Source organism: Copadichromis virginalis, linkage group LG13 (genome assembly GCF_057382275.1).
Source record: "Copadichromis virginalis isolate Kocher_CV1m ecotype Utaka linkage group LG13, C_Virginalis_male_GT1.1, whole genome shotgun sequence".
Classification (NCBI taxonomy): domain Eukaryota; kingdom Metazoa; phylum Chordata; class Actinopteri; order Cichliformes; family Cichlidae; genus Copadichromis; species Copadichromis virginalis.
In genome coordinates, this window is record NC_140630.1 from 28,682,349 (window position 1) to 28,704,121 (window position 21,773).

The following is a 21,773-nucleotide window of genomic DNA, read 5'->3' on the forward strand; positions in this document are numbered from 1 at the left end:
CGCGGTTGGGCTGAATAGAGGCAGGAGGAGAACTTGGCGTGTGTGTGTGCACGCTGCATTTTGTGAAACTAAATTACCCACAGTTCTTTTCAACCTTGTCACAGGTGCCAATATCACCGTTGGTGGCCATTGTTGATAAAACAGTCATTTTGGATTAACTTGTGGGCCTTTTTTTTGCCTCCTGCCGAAGAATTCCTTTGTGTACCAATTGAACGTCTGGATGAGACTTCAGTAATGAATTCAGGAGTGTGTGTGTGTGTGTGTGTGTGTGTGTGTGTGTGTGTGTGTGTGTGTGTGTGTGTGTGTGTGTGTGTGTGTGGGCGGTCGTGCAGGCAGGCGGGCGTGTGTGTGTGAGATAAACTATTCCAATCTCTGGAGCCCCAATTGTGTATCTTCATTTTAAATCCCAAATATCACTGCTAATATTTGTTCATTATACTTGTGTCTGTGCACGCCTGTGCAAATTCTTTGCTCTCTACAAAAACACTTTTTCCCTCTAAAAACATGTCCCTCTGTAAGTCATTGCCCAATGCTGAATACATTACCATGTGAATTTATGTTAATTTTTACTTATTGCTTTGTTCCCTCGAGCTGCTGTCACTTCCCTTATGATACTGAAGTGGATCCGCAGTAAGCCGGGAAGCATTATCTTTTTAGAATAACAATTTACACTCACTCTAGTTTCTTTGAGATGAACGCCACATGTAAATAAGTTTCATTCACATTGTCGGCTTTAAAATTCAAACTTAAAGAGTTTGTAAGTAAACTGGCTGAGATGAGACACGGACGATGCACCGGGTCCTCGTCTGAGCGCCGGCTTTCAGCTGTGCTGCATCTCTCCCCAGCCATGCACGCACAGACACTGTGCTACATTTACACAGTGAGACAGATGCTCACAGAGACGTCCAGATACATTTTGTCCTCGCTGGAGGTCATCTTGTGTGTGTTTTTTGGCCCACTGTGGCCTCACACCGAGCTCCTGCTGTTTTTTTGAACACTTTAACAGCACCAACCTTTAGCTTCCTGTTGAACACACTTAAGTGGGGGAGGTGTAGGAGGTAGTAAAACAGGTTTGGTTATCCTAATTTATAGTTGTCTTTATGTTAAGGATTAAAATAAAATTCACAAGAGAAAGGTGTTGGTGTGTGTGGTTGGGAAGAGAAGGGAGAAGCTAGAATGAAGCACAAACAGAGGGAGGTGTTTGCCTCTCGCTGTAGCGCTGTGAAACATGATCTGTATATTGCAGCTTGTGTAGGTGCTCCAAGAAAATGGGTTCATCGGCATGCAGCACTGTAGATGTGCACGTATGCACTCGAGAAAGAGAGAGAATGCTTGTGTTGCTGAGCTCGTTCTTGCACAGCGGGGAGATGTGAGGTAGGTTGGGGCTAGGGTTGCCAACTCCCTGAAAAATAAATAAGGGACACCTCGTGGCCAGGGCCGGGCAACCCAGTTGTCTTCACCCTTCCCAGTGTGGTGAATTTTCTAGCTCTTTTTTTGTGTGTGAAATAATTTTTTTAACCATTTGACTTGAAGTTGATTTAAGTAGATGCATATTCTATTCTTTGTGATATGAACACATGTGAAACAAATGATCATTTAGCCATTTATTTTTAGCTCAAAATGACAACATTAACACAGTAAAACAGGTCTCTTTCTTAAACAGAAGCCTGTCATGCTTAACTTTTGAGAATATAAGTAAATCTTTCTTTAAAAGAACTCTGTCCTGCTTAACTTAAAATAATAGAAAATAATAGAAAGAAAAATATTCTTGTAACAGTGCACATTTAGTGCATTTAGTACAATTGGCTTCAGTTGAGGTATTATTTCAGCTTTTCTAAAGCTAATCAGCTGCTCCTGTTTGTAAACCCACTTGTTCCCATGATTACGCATCTTAACTCATCATCATTATTCATCTATGTATTACTTTTATGTATTAGTCATCTATTTGTTGTAATCATCTATCCTTGCAGTTGTTTATTACACAAAATAAATTATATTATCACACTTCTGGCCACATAGCGCTGATATTCACTGCACATGCCCATATTAACTTTTTCCAGCCAGGTGTTTTCCTTTTCCCATTCTTCCCTTTCTCTGAGGGGAACAAACATTGCTGCTCTAATGCTGGGCTTACACTGTGCGGTTTTTGGCCCATTTTGAGCCGATTTTTGAGTGATCGGACCGATTTTGGCCTTCATCGTGTAGTATACGTGGGGTAACGAGAAGTGATTAACACCTCACGACCAGCTCCCGATCATCAATCGCTCGTGAGGATCTCACCACAGTCGCTCACACTGCTCACGCGCAAACACGTAAACGTCGGTGAAAAAGACGGCGCAGCTCGGCAGTGCAGCGTGTGATCTGGACACAAGCGATGGAGGCACAACTTGTAGAACTTTGGAAAGCTCATCCGAGCCTTTTCGATGTGGCATCACAAAACGATCACGACCACAACAACCGTGAAAATAGTTGGATTTACATTGCTGCTCAATCACAGCTGCCTGATCAATGTTTTTCATTAGCAATTTAGCAAAGTTGATGGTGGTGGTGTGTCTGTGTGAGTGAAAGACTGAGAGAGAGAGCGACAGATTTTCTGTTATAACCTTCATTTTATGGAGGCACAGTGTGAGCTCTCAGGTCGCATCAGAGCATCGGGCGGTATAGTGTAAGACCTGCATCGTGACCTATGAACTTCTAACCCCTGCGAGTCAATCGTGCAGTTTGAGCAGGAGCTGAATATCGCGACTGAAAAAATCGCACAGTGTCTGCCCAGCTTTAGGTGTACTGTCGTCCGAGACTTGCACCGCAGTGTCGGCGTTTGTTTCCCTGTTGGCCATGCTTGTTGTTGTGGTCATCTGTTGTCTTCCGGTATTTTCTCCGCAAGCGACCTTTCCTCAACCAATGAGATGAGCGGTAATCTGAATTGTCATACTCAAATTGTCATAAGTGTGGTGTCAGCTCATTGGTCACAAAGCAGGAGAGGGGCTGGGAATTATGTTTTCAAACAAAGCGTTAATTCCATTAACATTTATAGACTACTTTTGGTTCTCACTGTATTACGGGACAAAGTGCGTCCCTTATTAGCTCAATACGGGACGTGTACTTTTTTTTCTAAATACGGGACGATTCCGTATTTTAAGGGACGGTTGGCAACCCTAGTTGGGGCTACCTCATAACTTCCTGCTGTGAGGCTGCCAGAGGGGAAAAAGAGGAAACCGCGTCCTTCTCCTGAAACGCTCATTTTCCTCTGCTCACTTTTCATCTTTACAAGCCCAGCACTTGGGTGTGTATCTTCTTGCAGCAGGCCTCTCAGTCTCACTCTTGTTTTATAAGAGCTCCTCCTTGTGTTATCTAGCTTAAAAGCTTGTGCAGACACCACTTTGACTCTTACTACAGAAGACGTGCTCTGCCCCTGACTAAGCACCGCAAGGACTCATATCGCACTCTGGGACTTAAAGTGCCCTAATTGACAGCTGACAGATGCGCGGTGAAACCTTTACCTTCAGTCACCAGTTTAAAAAAAAAAAAAAAAAATGCACAGGGAGGCATGCCTGCTGGCAGCCAAAGATCCTGCATCAAAATTCTCCGAGCGTAGCCGCTGCTACAACTGCAGTCTGAAAATGTAAGCTGATCCTGGCATAATGACAGCGTGGGTTTGGGTGTTACAGTTTGTACCTGAAAAGTCTAATTTGTGCCTGAGTACAGGAGTACAAATAAAAGCTTGGGTCCAGAACTGAATTAGAGATAATGTAGGGCTGTTTTAGGTCCGAGCCGCTAACCTGACAAAAACGCAACACAACTGCTGGTAAGTGCGTGTTGTTTAAAACAGTTAGATAGTTGGAGTAGCAGGTCAGTGCTTTTAAAGGTTTATCAGAAGCCAAAACATTTTATAGGTGTGAAATATAGGACTGTGCAAAAGTTTGAGCCACACCTTATTTCTTTTTAACTTGCTGGGTAATGGGAAATGGGTGCATCAGTTTAAATTTGGAAAACGTACATGAAAATACACTATAAAAGGCAAAAACAGAGTTTACATAATGAGCTTGAGAGTCAATATTAGGTATGAGCATCTTTATCTTCAGCACACCCTGAGCTCTCTTAGGCACCTTTCTTTGGAATTCCTTTAAGTAGTCTTCAGGAATACTTCTCCGGGCTTCTTTAAGGACATTCAGAGCTCTTCTTTCGATATTAGCTGCCTTTTTGTTCTATTCTCTGCCAAGATGATGCCACACGGCTCAGGTCAGTCCATGAATGATGGTGTTTTGTTGTGTTTAGTAAGCTGCTGCCAGTCAGACGCTTTCCAGATGGTATTGCATGGTGCATCAAAGTCTGGTGGTACTTTTCTGAGTTCATAATTCCATCAATTCTGACAAAATCCCCAACACCCTGGCTGAAATGCAGACCCAAACTATGACAGAGCTGTACAGTACAGAGCTTTACAGGTGGTTGTAGACATATTACCAGCAATTTGAACCAGAAATGTCAAATTTTGACCTGCTGCCACTGATTTTAGTCCAGTTCTTGTGTAATTTGGCATCTCTCAGCCTTTTCTCCCTGTTTCCCTTCCTTGATGATGGCTTCTTGACAGCCACCCTTCACTGATACCATGAGATGAGGCTTTGGTGAACACTAGATGGATCAACTGAAGGACCAGGTGCATCTTTCAGGTCCTGTGTCAGGTGTTTGCTATAACTTTCAAGTACTGTTCCTCTGGTGTACATAGATTTTTCGGCCTGTCCTCTTTTTTTTCTGTGCCCTACTTGTCCAGGCCAAAGAAATGGGAAGAAATGGTGTGTTTTGTGACAGGGTGCTAGTAACAAAATCACTAACAATACAATTTAAAATTGGTTCTTTGCTAAGTTGTGTGCTTTGTAAGTGGTTTTCAAAAGGAAACCAAAAATTTTGCTCTGGAAGTGATCAGTACAAGGACTTGACTGAAAATGGGTGAAAAAGCAGTCAATGTCCAAAGAAAAACTTTAAATAACCTTCAGAAAGTCTAAAGAAATGTTGCTCAAGAAGATCATCTGGCTCAGTACAGGCAAAATATAAAGAACTGAGGAGAGGCTCAAGACTTATTCACAGATAATCAATTAAGTTAATCAAGCTTCATCTGGAAGCAGCCTCCTGGCTGTAAGAGCTTCTTGTTTTTGTCTCATTAACTGTCTGGTGCCGTTCACAGTAGTCTGCTGTGACGGGGACTTCGAGGACTAATGTTACAGGGAAATCATTAGCAAAGTGCTTTGGACTGAGCTTTACTGAAAGCTCTGTTTCCCCCCTATTGGAGTGCTCCACCACCTCCACCCCCCCTCCTCCTCCTATTCCTTCTTTTTAAACGTCAGTGCAGGTACCGTCTCCCTCCCTCCCATCCCTGGCTTTTTGTTACATAATGCCTAGTGGCTGTGCTCACTATTCAATTCAAGTTGGTTTAAGAGAGATGGTAGTTTTAAAAAAACACAAAAACAAGCTGTTTTGGTAAAGTATAAATATATAAATATATAGGATTATTAAAGATAAAATATGGCGTTAATTTTGTTTGAGTTCCTGCTGTCTCTCTTTACTTCTCACTCTGTTTTGAAGCATCTGCCTTCCAGCAGATGGGGGAGACTGTAATGGTAGCTGCTTTCCAGGAGGATGTAGCTCATCTGTATCATGACGGCTAGGCCTGTTGGGCCATATGAGTCCTAAGAGTAAGAATAATTTCCTGCTCTCTCTTTTCCTCTCTAACTTTTCCCTGTGTGCATCAGACTTTCGCCCCCCTCTTCTCTGTCACTCCAATGTTCTCAGCTCAGGCTGCATAGGAAGCTGGCATTTCTCTTGCTGGGCTTATTAAAGCCTGTGCTTTAGAGCTCTGGAGGGGGGCTAACACTCGAGGGGGACATGACAGTCATTGGCAGTGACAGCAGTTTAGTGACAGCTTCCTAATGTCAACAGTCACATGGACAGGTAAACATCTAAACAGATAGAACAGAGGTGGATGGAGAGAGACAGGGAAGGTCAGAAGCTGTGGATGAACTCAGCCGGCGGTTCCTGCGTCTTCTTTCCCTGTGCCGTGCAGATGCTTCAGTGGGAATAAAGCCTCATTAGGATGGAAATGGGAAGGCAGACGAACAGAGACAGCTGCTGGAAATGAGTGGGAGTAAAAACGAGATGGAGATGAGGGAAACTGACACCGCAAGAGGCTGTGACACTCATCATATCTATGGAAAGGTCAGGAGGTGATCAAGCCTTCAACGTTTTCAACTTTTTTCTGTATTTTTAAACCTCCGTTGGGCTCCCAGACGGCCAATCAGTCCTCCTGTCTCTAAAGACTGACAGTAGCTGCTTTTTACTTCTCATCCCTCCCTTCTTTGCACCTCTCAAAACCAACTCTCATCTTTACTTAGATGAAAGTTGGTTTTGCAGAGTTCATCTTGCAGCTCAGCCACAGCATAGCCCTCGGCAACCAATTAGCCTAGAAATGCGCGCTCTTCCATTACACTACACCTCTATAGGTTTCACCGAGTAAACCTACACTGCACAGCAACATAAAGAAGAAGAAGACGGGGCCATATGGTTGGAATAGCTGCTTTAACATACCACGCAGAGAGCTTGATATTCCCTGGTTTATTTATTTCAACGGTATGATTTCAACCATATTTTTTTTTATCTACAAGAAATGGACCAGCAGATTGTGAAATCCAAAAAAGAAAAAATAGGCCATTTGGAGGCGTTAATATTAACATTCCTGCCAACAAAATATAACTTATAGGGTAGAAAATGAGAATGGCAGCATTGCTGCGAGCCAGAAAGCTGTCATGACCTCTAAATTCTCCGCTGGAGCCTGAATCTTATTTCATCACCGCCCAACTTTGCCAAAGTGTGCCTTCGTACATAGACGTATTAATCATCAGGGTATTCTGGGTATTGCTGCATTTCTACTAATAATAGGGTTAAATTCTTGGTTGTCTTCATTATCATTCCAACCACTCTTCCCCAGAGAATAACACAAGTATCAGTATTCTCATGTACAGCATCATTATGTACCTTCTACAAACAGAAGAGAGAGCTTTGTTCCACCTCCACATTTTTTTGATATCTGTGCAGAAGCATGGAGAATGGATTTCAAAACTGTGACAGTAGCCAGCGGTTTTCTTCAGATAAGGTTACATTTTCTGATTAAAACTGATAAGAATCTGCGATCAAATAATTCTCATTTGACATTAAAAGGTCAGATAAGTTTTTCCGTCTGCCTGCAAACTTTGTGTCCTTTGATCAGCGATGCCGTGCCCTCAGGCTGGACCTTAGGAAAGATAAGAGTCTTTAAGATATTTATGTCTTTGCAACCTTTGAAGATACTATAAATTGAAATTTTAGGTGTGAGTGCCTTCAGTATGACAAAATTAAGTAACAAAACCATCCAAAAGAAGGGTGTGAAGCTGACTTTGTAGTTAAAGGAGTTATAGGGGTTGATTTTCTTAGTCTTTGGATGCGCTCAACCACATTTACCAGAACAAAGTGATCTGAAATTGATTTAAAACTTTCCATATTTAGAGTTGACTAACTGCTTATTCCAAACTACCAGTACCTGATGAGATATGAACTGATACTTTGTGTCGTCATTGCAAAACTGTTGAGTTGTTTGCCACAGAGTTTAGTGTAACAGAGTAACTCTGTACTGCTCTTTATTTTTGGGGGGAAGTTGGCAGCACAGTAACTGCAGCTTCATTAGCTGATGCTGTGTCCCATTTGTCAAATGTAGTGGTTAGTCATCATCCTAAAGGCTATTTGTCTTTGTCAGCTTGGAGATAAGAATGAAATAACAAGTCTGCCAGCATGATGTTTGCATACTGCTTATGTGCTGTAGTAAGAGCAGAAAGCCTGCCAGTTAACGTAGGCAGGGCTTACCAACACAAATCAATCAATCAATGCCTTTGTGAAAGCTGTAATACTGACGGGTCAGTCAGCGGTCGGTCTCACAAGGGAATGAATGTGGAACTAAGTTACTTTTGCCCAGAGAAGGACACCTCAGCTAGAGAGAGGACTGGAGCTGTGACCAGTCAGGATTATGATGATGTCAAATACCTGTAGTTAACAAAGGTAGCAAACTAGGTATATCGCACATTCTCAGTGAAAACAGCGATCAGTTTTACATCTTACAGACTCACTTTTAATAAAAGTCCAAATTCTCCTTTGCTGGATTATTGTTGGTATTACTTTCATAATAACAAAAGCATTCCTTTATTGACTTTTCAGGATTAATCCATTATTTTTGGCAGTGGTGTGAGTGGAAAAGCATTGAAAAGCACCTTTTTTTTTCTTTTCTTTTTTTGTTTGTTTTTCAGTTACGGGCTTGCCCAAACTTAATCTGGTCTTTAAGTCTGACATCATTGGTCGTTTCAGGGTCCAAACTTCGCTTCAGATCCCAAAGTCAAACGAACACTGCGGCATCACTGAGCGTTAAAAGCTGTCTAAATTCTTTCATCTTTAATCAAGTGATCGGTGTGGCTGCTTTATCAGGTGTAACAATTAAGTTTAACATTGAACAGCGGTAATAAAAACAGAGAAAGGCCAACAGTGATCACTGACTTCTTTTTAGGGGCTTGTTCAGATTAAATACAGCAAGATACAAAGCATTAAAAAATGTTAAAAACACAACGGCCTTAATAAACGCAGAGTAGTTTGGACCCGAAAGTCACTTAAAGAGCGGATAGTGACTGCTGGCTTAATTGATATTTAAATTTCCTGAACAGTGGCATCAGCTCCAAACTGACATGGCCAAAATGTCAAGTGTGAACTCCACCAAATATGTTCGTACGGACGTAGCCGCCGAGAATGAAAAATTAAGCCAAAGGCGAAGTGCCTGTGTTTATTTATTTTAAACTCCCAGCAGAGGGAAACTTCTCTGGTTGCAAAGCACTAGAGAAGTCTTTTGGAAACTGCCTTCAGCTCTCTTGCCCTGTCCACATTTTCCCGATGAGTTTATGGGCTCAGTCACTAGTTTCAGGTCATGATGAATAAATTATGAAGTACATTTTGTAACTAAAGGTCATCATTAGAAAAGCCAGGAAGGACAGCTATTCAGGGTATGGCCAAGCTTCAGGCTTATAAGGGGACTTAACAGTGGATGACATCACGATGGCTACGTCCATGTTTTATATAAAGTGTATGTTTCTTGTTTTTGTGATATATAACAAGATAGCAGATGGCAAACTGCGAGTTATATCATGTTGATGAATATGTATGAGATATTTCCACTCTTAATGGAGCACTCAGCTACACCTCAAACAGCTTCAGTAAACCTATAGTGGAGATGAGCCTTCAGGCCCTTTTTGTGCATCTTTGGTCTCCATTACCTTCTTTGATGCATGTAATCCTCATTATGTGGTCCTTACATTTCCTCGCCTTCATACACGAACGGCTTCAAACGTCTGTTTTATATAAACTAGAGGAAAGCACAGACAGGCAAGTGTGTCTTTACAATTTTTGTATTAGTTTATCATTGTGTATGTAAAGTGTTTCTTAGTTTAGTGCATTCAGCACAGATCCTCTTTTATTTTTTCCTCTCTCGTTTCTGAGAGGACAACCGGTGTTTCACTTTAATGTGACAAATCCAGATTAAATGCATCCACAGCTTTTGTCTGTGTTTCTGTAAAATCTTGTGCTTTCATTTCTTTGTTAAATTTATTCTGTCATAGCAGTCCCATGGATATGGCTCATGACGAGAACTGAAAGATTAATTAGTTTGGCAGTCAACAGTACTTTAATCTTTCTACATTAAATCACTATAGAACCACACTGATTTGCTTGTTTGCAATTTCCTGTCGCAAAGAGGCAGCGGCTGCTGTCTGTCAGCGCTTCAGAACATCTTAGAACCAACAGTTAGCTGGTCTGTACATTAGTAAAATAGGGCATGTATTAGGGTTGGGCGATATGTAAAAATATTCCAACTGACAATCGTCAGTCCAATAATCAACAAGACCTTTTGATGGGCGGACTGATTCATGCATTTACAACACAGAAGAAGTCCAAACATGGACGAACTACTTGCAAAAACAAAAATAAAGTTGCCAGTTTGGGATTTCTTTGGCTTTAAACCGGATGAAAGAGGTTTAAAGGAGCATGTTTAAACCGGATGAAACCTAAGAACGTAACCAAAGTGGTGTGCCGCTTATGCAGACGTATAGTGCGAGCACGACTATCTTGCATGAGCATTTTATCTGTCCATGTACAAATGCTTTTTTCTGAACATAGGCTACTGCCTTTTTTTCTTTCTGTTGTGAGTTTGAGTAAATGAAGCGCTACATTTGGGCGCACTGTGAGCTGGGTGCATTTGCTCGCAGATGAAAAAGGCTGCTCTTAAAACAGCGCTCCTATTATTATTTTTTTTTTCTGTTGACTGCTTCTATTAGCTCCATCGTTATTAGCAAACTTACTCATGGGCAAAGAAATAAATAAATCGTCCTTGTACAAACGATGGACGATAGGCTCAGCCTAATCTGCATTGTTATTTTCATCTTTGTTCATCAGATTTTTTAAAATTTAAAAGTGACACACTTGATAAATATCAGTCACTTGCAGTCAATTCCATCTTATATGTTGATATGAAGATATCATTCAACACAGCCAGTTGTGACCGATACCAACATTCAACCAATATGTTGGTTTATTCCTAAATGATAAATGGGACTGAAAAAAAGTAGTGAAACCAACTGGTTGACTGGTCATGTACATCCTTTATCTACTGTCACTGTAGCCACAGCGCCAAAAGTTCACTGACTCGAGCTAGTCAGATATGCAGAACGTGCCCTTAAACGATGAACTGAACTTTTGAGGTGTTAGTCAGACAAATAGGGCTTTTGAAGATAGCACTGCATGTTGAAAAGTTAATACATTTCTGTAGAGTTTTGTAAATGATGCCTAAAGCAAATCATTTCCTTTGGAGAGCGAAGCGCTCTCAGTCTGCTAGAATAATGTGTTGTTATGCAGGTGTGCTTGTGCTGCAAGTGCCATCATTTATATGTATTTATATCTGTACTTGAGACTGTTCTTATACTAGAGAAGAAAATGTATCCCTCTTTCTTTTCTTTTTCTTTTTTTTTTGCTTGTATCACATAGCTTCATTTTGCACAGCTAAGCCTCAGAGAAGTCCGGTATTAATGGTCATGCCTGCCGTCTTCCCGCAGCTGAGCAAATGGATGGCCGAGCTCAGTAAGCACGTTCATTTCCTGCAGGCTGACAGCAGCCGCTGTGGAGCAGGAGACATCCAGTGGAATGAACCAAATGAAAGTGCAAATTATTCTTTCTTCTCCCAGGATGACATGTTTATCCGACCCTGAAACTGTGTTTTCCTCTCTCGACTCACTCAAAGCACTCTTACCAGAATGAAACGTGGGTGAGAGGAGCGTGTTTGGTGCAAGGGAGTGGGCGCATTTGCACGTTTCCGGGTTACCCTTTACTTAGGCACGTCTTTCTAAATCATTCTTACCAACAACAGGCATGAGCTGAACGTTAACCTGAGGCAATGGAGAATGCACAGTACATTTCTGGAGAACTTAATAGAAAAGACACGGGCTGCCCTCCTTCTCTTCCCCCCCGTCATCCCTCTCTGGACCAGTGGCCCTCTTGTCCATGTTTCCCTCTCTGTCCATGTTTCACCCGTGTGCCTCAGTTAGAGGCTTCTGGCCGACTTGGCACTTACCTGACCTAGAAAACACAAAATCTGCAGCTTCCTGACTGAGCCCACTAAATTTAACACCCAACCTTTTTCTCCTCGCTGCAAGCCTTGTAGTCCCTGGAGCTTTAGGCCTTCTGACAGCAATTGATAGGACTGCTAACTATAGCAGAACAGTGGAGAGGACGAGGCGGTGGAGGAAGGTGGATCGGAAAGGTAAACAACATACAGCCATCAGTGGGATTTAACAGGGACGCTCTGCTTTGAAGCGCGACATGAAAGGGCTTTTTTGTTACCAAGTGATATGTTCAGCTAATAAGCATTTAATAAGTGCATGTGTTCAAGGAGTGCGTAACACTGAGATTAACCAGAGGGAGGCCTGGGTAGAAAAGAGCCGGAGGCTGAGGCAGATGGTTGGGGTGCAGAGCTAGATCAGTATTTTTTCTTTTCTTTTTTTTTTTTTTTTTTACATATGAAAGATTTAGAGTGGAAGAAGGCAGATTTGGATTTATATACTGAGATATAAATTCAGAGTTTTAGCCTGCAAAATCACAGAGAGAGTGGCTGCAGGTCAGTCTCCTCTGAAATGTTTAGGGACTGATTTCATCAATATATTAGTTGATACAAAAAAAGGTGAAAGAGTGGTAGTCTGTCTCAAGACCTCGTATCTTATTATTAGGGTTTAATAATGTTATTATTGCTATCCTACACTAAAAGGTCATTCGTGGTTCTTGATCTAGCCGTTGGCAATTAATTTTCCCAAATGGCCACATGAGAAACTAGGACTGTTGTGAAGGGCTGCAAAACTAAGCTTATAAAGAAATAGAAGTGAATATTGTGCAGAAACGAGTTGGCTTAGTGACCTTCCACAACTGGGACTGTTGTGGAGGGCCATAACTTTCCCAGTAACCATCAGTCAATCTGAATAATATACAGTATATTTGTGGGTTACAAAGATTAGTTTCATTGCTCTACTAATAGAAGTGCATTGGGCCAGCACGTGCAGTACAAGGACCTGAAACTGAATAGAATTCAGCCCTTATTAAATGTGTCTTTTGCTTTTTAAATTGTTCTTTCCAGCAAGTTTCGTTTTCTGCTGTTTGTCCTAATGAGCACTCTCTTCTTTATAAATTCAGTTCAGTATAATGCATAAAAGAATCCATAAAATGGTAAAAATATATGTTTTGAGAGATTGTCTCCCATTTGCGGTTAGCGGTGTCATCTACAACAGATGGTGAACTATAAAACAACAAGAATAAAATTTCTACAGTTTGTTTTTAGTTCAAGCTCTTAAGTTGATATGAATTCATGGGTCTGGGCGTATGAAGCATATTTAAACATAATAAAACCATCGCCAGTGCCAATATGAGAGCCAACCACTCTGAATTACTTTTACTCTTATACTTTAATGCAGCGTGTAAGATTTTATGATGCTAACTGAAAGCATTTAGCGTCTTATAAAGCATCTGCTTTATCACCCTTATTGATGATAGTTTACAAAATGAACATCATGACCTCCAAATAGCGACTGAGACCATAAACTCATCAAGAGAGCATTTTCTGAGGTCTGAGAACAAGAGAGCAGAGGTCTGTCTTAACATGGAGCTCGTTTTGCAACAGGACTTGGCCCAAGTTTAAGGTAATTCCGCACTGGCTTCACTTTTCAGACCCTGAAGATACGTCCATCTTTTATAGAAAGTTTATGGCCACCATAAATCATCTTGTAATGCCTGGGGGCACTGGTGCCAGGGTTTACAACCTCAGTCATGCTTTAGATTCAATTGTGTGTCCTTAAGCAATTCTCTTAAACTCTGAGCTTTGTGCTTATTATTAAGGCGCTCTGCCTTACTGTGATGTCTAATATATATATATTGTAAAAGCCATGAGTAATGGTACTACATGTGATGCGATCTCTTCTCGGTGATGGATGACACGCATTATTAAAAGATAGTAATGAACTTCCTGATTTGCTATTTTAAGCATCGTTTGAGGCTCTTGCCAATAGACCTGTCAGTCTTCACTGTTTTCCACTCATCTTCTTTCATAATTCTTTATTAAGTTAATAAGGAATAAGGGAATTGAAAAAGCTTCTCATGGTGTATTCGGCTCTTTAATACAACTGAACTTTTTTTTTTTTTGTATTTACCTCCTTGAGTGGAGACGTGCTAGGTTACATTCAGAAACCTTTCCCCCCTCCTTAGCTCAACTAAATCCAGCGCTTTTCACTCCAGAGACTGAATCTTATATTCTTTTTTTTTTACTGTGAATTCTCCAGTGCCCCGTGGAATCATTATCCAGTGACCTCCTGAATTAACATCCTCCACCCGTTCGGCAGCTGAGGTTAGAGCTGGACAGATCATCTCAGTGGAATATATAATTAGTCTCATGATCTGTAGATGGGTCGTACCAGCAGATAGGTCACATTGAGTCCCAGTGGAATTTTTCCCAGCAAATTTAGGGAGGCTGCGTTGTTTAAATAGAAACCTGAATCGTGGTTTCGTTCACATTTGAACGCTTGAGACACTGTAATACACAGCAGCTGCTGCGCTGGCCTTTTCTTCTACGGCAATATTAATTACAGCATCCTTGAATAATCTCTTTCACTTGGCTCTGTGCAATGTGCACTCTGCTGAAAAATTAATGAATTTATGTTGCTTTTTTTTTTTTTAATGGATTACTTCTGGTTTTAAATCAGAGTTTACATGTAGCTGCTCCCTTCAGAAGCCCCACTGTTAATCTGTAATTGCTGCTCGTATCGCCTCATTAAGGATTCTCAAGTTTCTAGAACATATGGGTGAATAACTGAGCTGCCTTTATTTAGAGTGTTGGATGTTTTCATGTGCTGTTCAGTCGTAGGTACGTGTCTCTTTGCTTGCCAGGCGCCCCTGGCTGACCCTACGGAGATCAACTCCAGGAAGCAGCCCGCCAAGCTCCTTGTTATTAGTGTCATTCGCCTCTCTTCGTCCTTATTAAATAATGATTGTGCTGCAAAAACACACACACACACACAAAAACAAAGTTGGTTTCATGCTCCAGAGCTCAAAACTATTAAAAGTGAGCATCTGAGCTGTTGTGATGCAAAGCATGGATTCTGTGAGGCAGAGACAGGCAGGTGCTCTCATCTGTGGCGCTACTCCTTGCCTTTAGATTCCCCCTGCATCCAATAGCTTCTAACAGCACATAGAGAAATATACGGAGAAACGGCGTGGTCCCTGAATTAATGCTTATTGTGTGTGTCTGTGCGCTCGTCTGGCCACCTCTAAAAAGCGCTCTGTAGGAGAGATAAACAGGTGCTATGTGCAGCTGGTGGTCAGAGATTACAGCCAGCGTTGTGACAGCATCTCACCCAGAGCCAGCGCCGCCGTCCTTCCCGCTGCTTGGAGACATGAAATCTGGAGCCGAGTCTAAACCCTGGACAGAGCTCATATGAACAGCTTTTTTTCTTTTCAGTTGTGTTTGCTCATTAACACTACCCTTCAAATCCCCTGGTGCACGAGACTAAAGCGGTCTCATAGCTGCACTGCTGAATTCAATAACACTCGGACTGTTTCTGTATGTTTGCGATCAGTAAATGCAGCTGGCTATTTGTCACTCCCATAACTTGCTGGGCTCAAAGGAAACACAATATAGAACAGTTTTCCATGTTGACAAATCCCAGTGAATTAACACAAATTGTCTGTGTATCCAAAAGCTCATATTGCTCGTAGCGTTTTCCACTGACAGAGATTTCCTCAGTAAATACTCGCCGCTTATAAACTCTATTTACTCACTTTTAGCGATGTTTGTTGTAAAGTACAATTCCTGCTGATGGGAATTTTGGTTTGTTTTTAAAGAAAATAAAATACATCATGACCTTTATTCAACTGGATTAAAAGGTCAAGTTCGTGAATGGTTTTCATCATACCTAAAGTTTTAGATCTGCACAAAATTTAATCAGGTGGTCCCTCAGGATCTGTCCTAGGTCCATTACTTTTTAATCTTTACATGCTGCCACTTGGTACTATCATGAGGAATCATCATATATCATTCATACACAGTTGATCTTACCCACTGTTCACAAATTAAGAAGCTGCGTTGCGTGTTGGATCTCTTGAAAGTTTTTAGAACGGAACAGAAATGAGGTGGAAATATTTGTTGTTGATCCACAAAGTCAAAGACAGAAGACGTATTCATGTTTATCATCTCGTTCTCTGAAACACAAGCAAGTCAGGAATCTCGGGACTATTTTGGACCGCTCAGTTTTTACAATCATATTAGTAAGGTCACCAGTGCCGCTTCCAGATCATTTGACTGATCACTGAATCCGATCTGAGGGTGTTTTCACTGCGGCCCTGTTGTTTTTGTTTGTTTTTTTTAAAGCTACCTGCTGACCTGAGGTCAGTTAAAGCTTCTTTCTTTGTTCCGTGTAATCTTGTTTTTTTATTGTTTTTATGTTCATTAAATTCAGTTGTTCCACAGTTTCCAACCACTGGCAATTGCTCGTGCGTCCACTAACTTCATTATACATGTTTGATATGAACATTCAACATAGTAACAGTGCATTTTTTAGACAGTAACTACAGAAAATGTAATAGATTGTAGGGCTGCTCGATTATGGCAAAAATGATAATCACGATTATTTTCACTGAAATTGAGATCTCGATTATTTGACGATATTTATTTAACAATAACAATGTATTGAATAATGACTTTAAAGATTATTTTATATAATTTTTTTGACAGTGTGCAAATACTGATAACAGTGCAAATGTTTGCAATATAAAAAATAAATGAAAAATGTAAACATCTATGCTTAGTGAACTTTGCAGTGTTGCTCTGTGGTGCAGCTACGACACCGTAGCAAAGTTTACACACTGTGTCTACTTGATCCACGTCTGACTCCGCAAACCCATAATGTTTCCACACCACTGAAGTTTTTTTTTACCTCTCTTTTCAACCAGCGGCAGTCACTCTCCTCTCCAAATAACTTCTGCTTAGCTTTCCGAGCTTCCCTCGGGTCCTCTTAATCAGCGGTCCCCGGACCGGTACCGGTCCGTGAGTCGTTTGGTACCGGGCCGCGAGAGTTGAGGCTCAGGTGTGAAATGTATAGTTTTCAGGGTTTTTATCGGTTTTCAGCGTTATTTTGTTATCATTTTTTATCATTTACTCGGTTTTCCTTGGTCTTTTCACGTGTGGTATGAATAAATTTTCTTTTTTTCGGTACTGGTACTAGTTTTATTTTGTTGTATTTATCCACGACACCTTAAAGGCCGGTCCATGAAAATATTGTCGGGCATAAACCGGTCCTTGGCGCAAAAAAGGTTGTGGACCGCTGCTCTGACACGTGTTCGAAATGCAGAGAAGTGCGCTCGATTTGCCACACGGAGCAGCGCGAGAGTAAAGCACGAGGGAGGGGCTAATAATCGGCTCAGTCATTTTTAATGATCGTTGAAAGCCCAGATTGTAATCGTGATTAAAATTCGATTAATTGAGCAGCCCTAATAGATTGAATTTAAAAATTAAACTCTAGACTCTCTAGAATTAGTTGGAAGTAGCAGACTGGGACTAAGAGCCATAGTGTTTGGGGAAGTCAATTATGTGACTGCTGCTGTAGGGAGCAACCCCAAAGGCACTTTTAATACAGATTGTGACAAAGTGGGTGAGAAGACCATTTGTCTACATTCTTAGTTAACATTCTTGTTTTGATTTAACCATATTTCACATGTAATCTGCAATAGGCAAACATCTACTATCCCGGGTTTATGTTCTGCACTTTTACAGATTATATAATATAACATCTTGGTTTAAATCAATTCATACAAGTTTGTTAAGTTAACATGTTATTTATTTCAACTGTTAATTTGTATTGTTTGAACTTACCTTTACCTACCTGTCTTCCAGAAGCAAAAGGAGGAAATGTAGTTCTACTTCCTGCTTTATACCTTCTGGGTTCATCTGAGGTCACAGGAAGAGACCAAGGGCAGGAGGGGAAGAATTCTTATAATTTAATAAAGTTGATTTTAAAGGGTTTATAAAGAAATAGATTTAATGTTGTGATATGTATTGATTACACCAGAGTTTATGTTGCCAGTCAAGAGGAGTAGTAGAGGATGAATATAATCATGTTCATCTCACCTACCTACTGAATGGAATAGTCCAGAGGAGAAAGTGTTTGATTAAGGGGACTATTTAAGCAGACGAACTCAGGTGTTTCAGAAGAAGGGTTCAGGTCAGTGTAGCTGTGTGCAGTTTGACCTTAATTTCCGTTGATTTAAGTTCAGTTATGTTTATTTGAATTGAGTTAATTATAGAGTTGAGTTTCTTATTTGTTTCTTTGTAAATATTCTTGGGCCACAGAATGGTGACTAAATCACTTGCTACACTGGACAGCATCAGTCTCCTGCACTTCTTTGACCGCTTAAGTCGAGTCCTACCACACAGATTTTTATCATTTTATCTGAACGTCGATAGATTTAGCCGAACGGCATCATCAAAAACCCAGCAACATGTCTTCCAAAACTGTGTCTGAGATAAAAGTAAAAGCTTCCAAAAACTCTCCACTGTGCTAGTTTTTGCTAAAGGATCCACAGGCATGTTTCTGTTACTTTTTCAGTTTTAGGAAGTTTAAATAAGGCTGGGAAACACGTTGCCATTTTCCAGCCAGCTGCTGTCGGTCCAGGCAGTGCCACTGAAGCAGATTAAATAGATATTTAAGTTTAAATGTGTGCACGAAATGCTTTCTAAAGTTTCCTGATCATTTTGTTTATGCTGAAGTAACATTTCCTGGGACTCATTTATTAGGCAGCACTGTTCTTTTCTTTTTTCTCTCTTTTTTTGTTTTTGGATGACTCTTGCTGGCTGGAGGCTGGTCAGTCCAGAGCCTGACGTGGCCGCTGTGCCAATTTATTAGCCAGCTCTTCTCCCAGATGCGCAGCTGGCCAGCCAGCGGACAGATCTGGCACCGTCCTCAGATTTGCCCCTCTTCCGCCCTGCTTGTTTGAAAACAAACTGACCTTTATCTCTGACAAATATTCAAAGCAGTCTGACTAGCAGGTGTTCCTAAATTAGAATTTAACGAGAGCCTGGCCAGCAGTGTTAACGATAGGCTGACTCACACCGACCGTTAGCGTTTTAGAGATAATGTTACAGAATAATTAGGAACATATGAGTGTCCACGACTGCTCTGAGAGAACTTGTCTCAGAAGGTATCTCTTTATGGCACCTCAGTCCCACACTCTGCAATTGCGGGGATCTTCCATCTCAACTGATTTAATTCTAGGTGAAAACGTCTCCATTCATATGCAAATAGCTTGCAAAACATTCCACCTCACACCTCTCGTCTCCAAATTGTCACTTTTTTCTGCTCCATACTAAACTGGTCTAATGCATTGAATTGCTAATACACTCTATGAATAAATGAATAAATCCTTTTTAAAAGTCATCATTTCACTCCGCTGACCGGCTCCTGAGGATTCCAGATAACACGAGGGTAGTGGAAGATGACTGATAATTTGATATCTGATTGGTTTGGAAATGTTGTGTTTTTACATTCTACGATACTGACACACAATCACCAATAAATACATTTCAAAGTAGCTTTGTGCAATGCAGGGTAACAGAATATGGTCAGCACAGAAAAGCGTGATGAGGAAAACATCCATGCAAACTGATTTTTCATGTATAAAGTCGGACACTATTTATAACCTTCAGCTCCCCCTGTGCCTCCGTCGGCTCTCTTTGCAGATGGATTATACATGAACCCAAAACTGTAAACCTTGCGGTCCTAAGCAGCAAGCTGTGAACCTGAGATATTTATCAATTTGTACATTATAAACATAATGTGCCGTAGAAATATTGTTAAAGTAAAAAATGTAAAGAGAAACTGAACATTTCTGAGATTTCACTTGCTTTGCTTTGGTGACCTTTCAACCCTGAACATGAGAACAGATTTCAGTCAGACCACTTACATTTGAAATGTTGCATCACAGCAGCAAAAACAGTCTCCAAGCGCATCACATCCCACAAATATGATAAACACAGAAACTGGACGGAGCTGAAAGAGAAGGAGTTACAGTATTATTTTATTTTTTGCTTTTCATGTGCACATTGGAAAAAAAAGTGCACATCCAGCAAAACCAGTGAAAAAATGTAAAGCACACGATTCTTAATCAGCGCTGTCATTAACTGAGCACATGCTGTGTACAGCCATTCATCATCTTTACTGTTCTCTCAGTCAAGACTTCAGACCTCAAGATTTCACATTTACTGATAATTTTAATCATTCGACACGCTTCACTTGGAATATGTAAACTAATGAGAACACTTGTTTTTGGGTAAGTCATCACATCAGATTGAATCAGATCACATCATCACGTAAACATGATGATATCTTGTATAATGTGGTGTATATGTTATATTAGAAATCATTATTATTTCTGCAGATCATATCAGTAAGGAAGCTGAATAAATATTGATTGATAACGGGGTCGGATTAAATACGCGTGCACTTCTTCTCACTCCTTTTCGATATGGAACTGAATCAGGTGAAGCGATATTAAAATGTATTTTGCTTTATTCTGTAAAGCGTTTTTTTTTTCCCTTTTCTACGCTAAACGAACTTCTGTGTATTGTTTACATGATCGGTATTGAACACAAAGCCATGTTGTGCAGGAGTTGCGGATGGGGGACCGTTTGGGGGGGGAAGGAAAAGAGAAGAAGCAGCACTTTCTTTAATAACACTTATAGGAAGTCTAGAGTATCTCTAAAAATTTATTGTGCTTCTTGTTTGAAGAAAGAATCGGTGTAAGCGCATCTGAAAATCCCGCTTTTATCTCTAAAAACCTACGAAAAGGATAGAACGGCTTTTAAGTAACTACACTGTGGAGTCGAGGGGAAACGCAAACATCTAGTTTCTATTCTCCAGTGTTGATCTTTTCTACTTTAATAAGTAAGATTCCATTTTTGAAACGGCTTTCTCAAAACGAAATGTGGCTGCCTTTATACTGTCTGTTTAATTATGTTCTATAAAACCAACATCAGGTACAAAACTAAATAAAATTAAATAACTTTAAAATTTGCATCACTGAATAAATTTTGTGACACAAACCGTAGTAAACTTAATAAATCATGTTTTTGAAATTCTGTCTTGAAATTGATGTTATTGTATTCCACATTGGTGTGCAGTAATATACCAACAGTTTTAACAATAACAGCAGACTTGGCAAACAAACAGGAGACGAAGAAAGGGTTTGATGAATGTTAGCTACGATGAGCTGGTGAGCGTGATGGGAGGGGGGGAGGCGGGGGGTGAACTTGAAGATCCAGATGGAAGCAAATGGAGAGGCAGCGAGTCAGACCTCTGTGCTCCAGGGGAAACCACGAGTACAATTAAGTAGATGATGTTTTACACAGTAATGGCTTTCCTCCTGTCACTGTTCACATAATGTCTATTTTAACACCTCATTAAGCTTGGTGTTCAGTCTTGAAATCATTCTTTCCCAGCAAATCAAGAGGAAAAACCCTTATTTCATTGGCAGAAGTATGTAGCTTCTTGAAGCCTCTTTATTTGTTTGTAATGCAAACATAATTTAAACATAGCAGCGAAGGGCTCGGTAACTCATTTCAGGACGGTATCATCATATTTGTGAAAAGTGTTGCAGCATGCACAGCTGCACAAACATCCATCTGGATGGAGGCGAGGGATAGTTTCTCTTCCCTCTGGCATTTTTTCCCTCTGTTTTCTAAGACTGAAAAAATAAGAAAAATGCTGTGAAGGGTGTTTTTTTTTGCAGTGCATCAGGGCCAGAGTGCTATGTAACAGCCATCTGTGTGGATCTGACTGTAACGAGCAGACCTGCGAGAAGATCCTTGGTGGACAATTCAATCCAGGAATGGCTGAGTGTCTATAACAGAAATAGGGAGGGGGGGTTAGCATTAAATGCTTCACGTGGTTGGCAAATGTTACAGTCAGTGCAGCGGTGGCCAAAACAGCTGCTTAGATTTTGTCCTTTAGGTAGTTGGACAGTGACTGATGCTGAGATTTATGTGGTTTTTCTAAGTTTCACATTCACTGTGTTAGCATGCACACAAGATGCCATGTTGTTGGAAGAAATCCAGTTAAGGAGGAAAACCAGAGGACATTTTT

The 21,773-nt window shown here is 40.7% G+C and overlaps 1 protein-coding gene across 2 annotated transcripts in view; it reads left to right on the forward strand.

Moving 5' to 3' along the window:
* Nucleotides 1-21,773, forward strand: part of stk32c (serine/threonine kinase 32C) — a 103,384-nt gene that overhangs the window by 43,111 nt on the left and 38,500 nt on the right. The gene's annotated exons all lie outside the window — the stretch shown is intronic.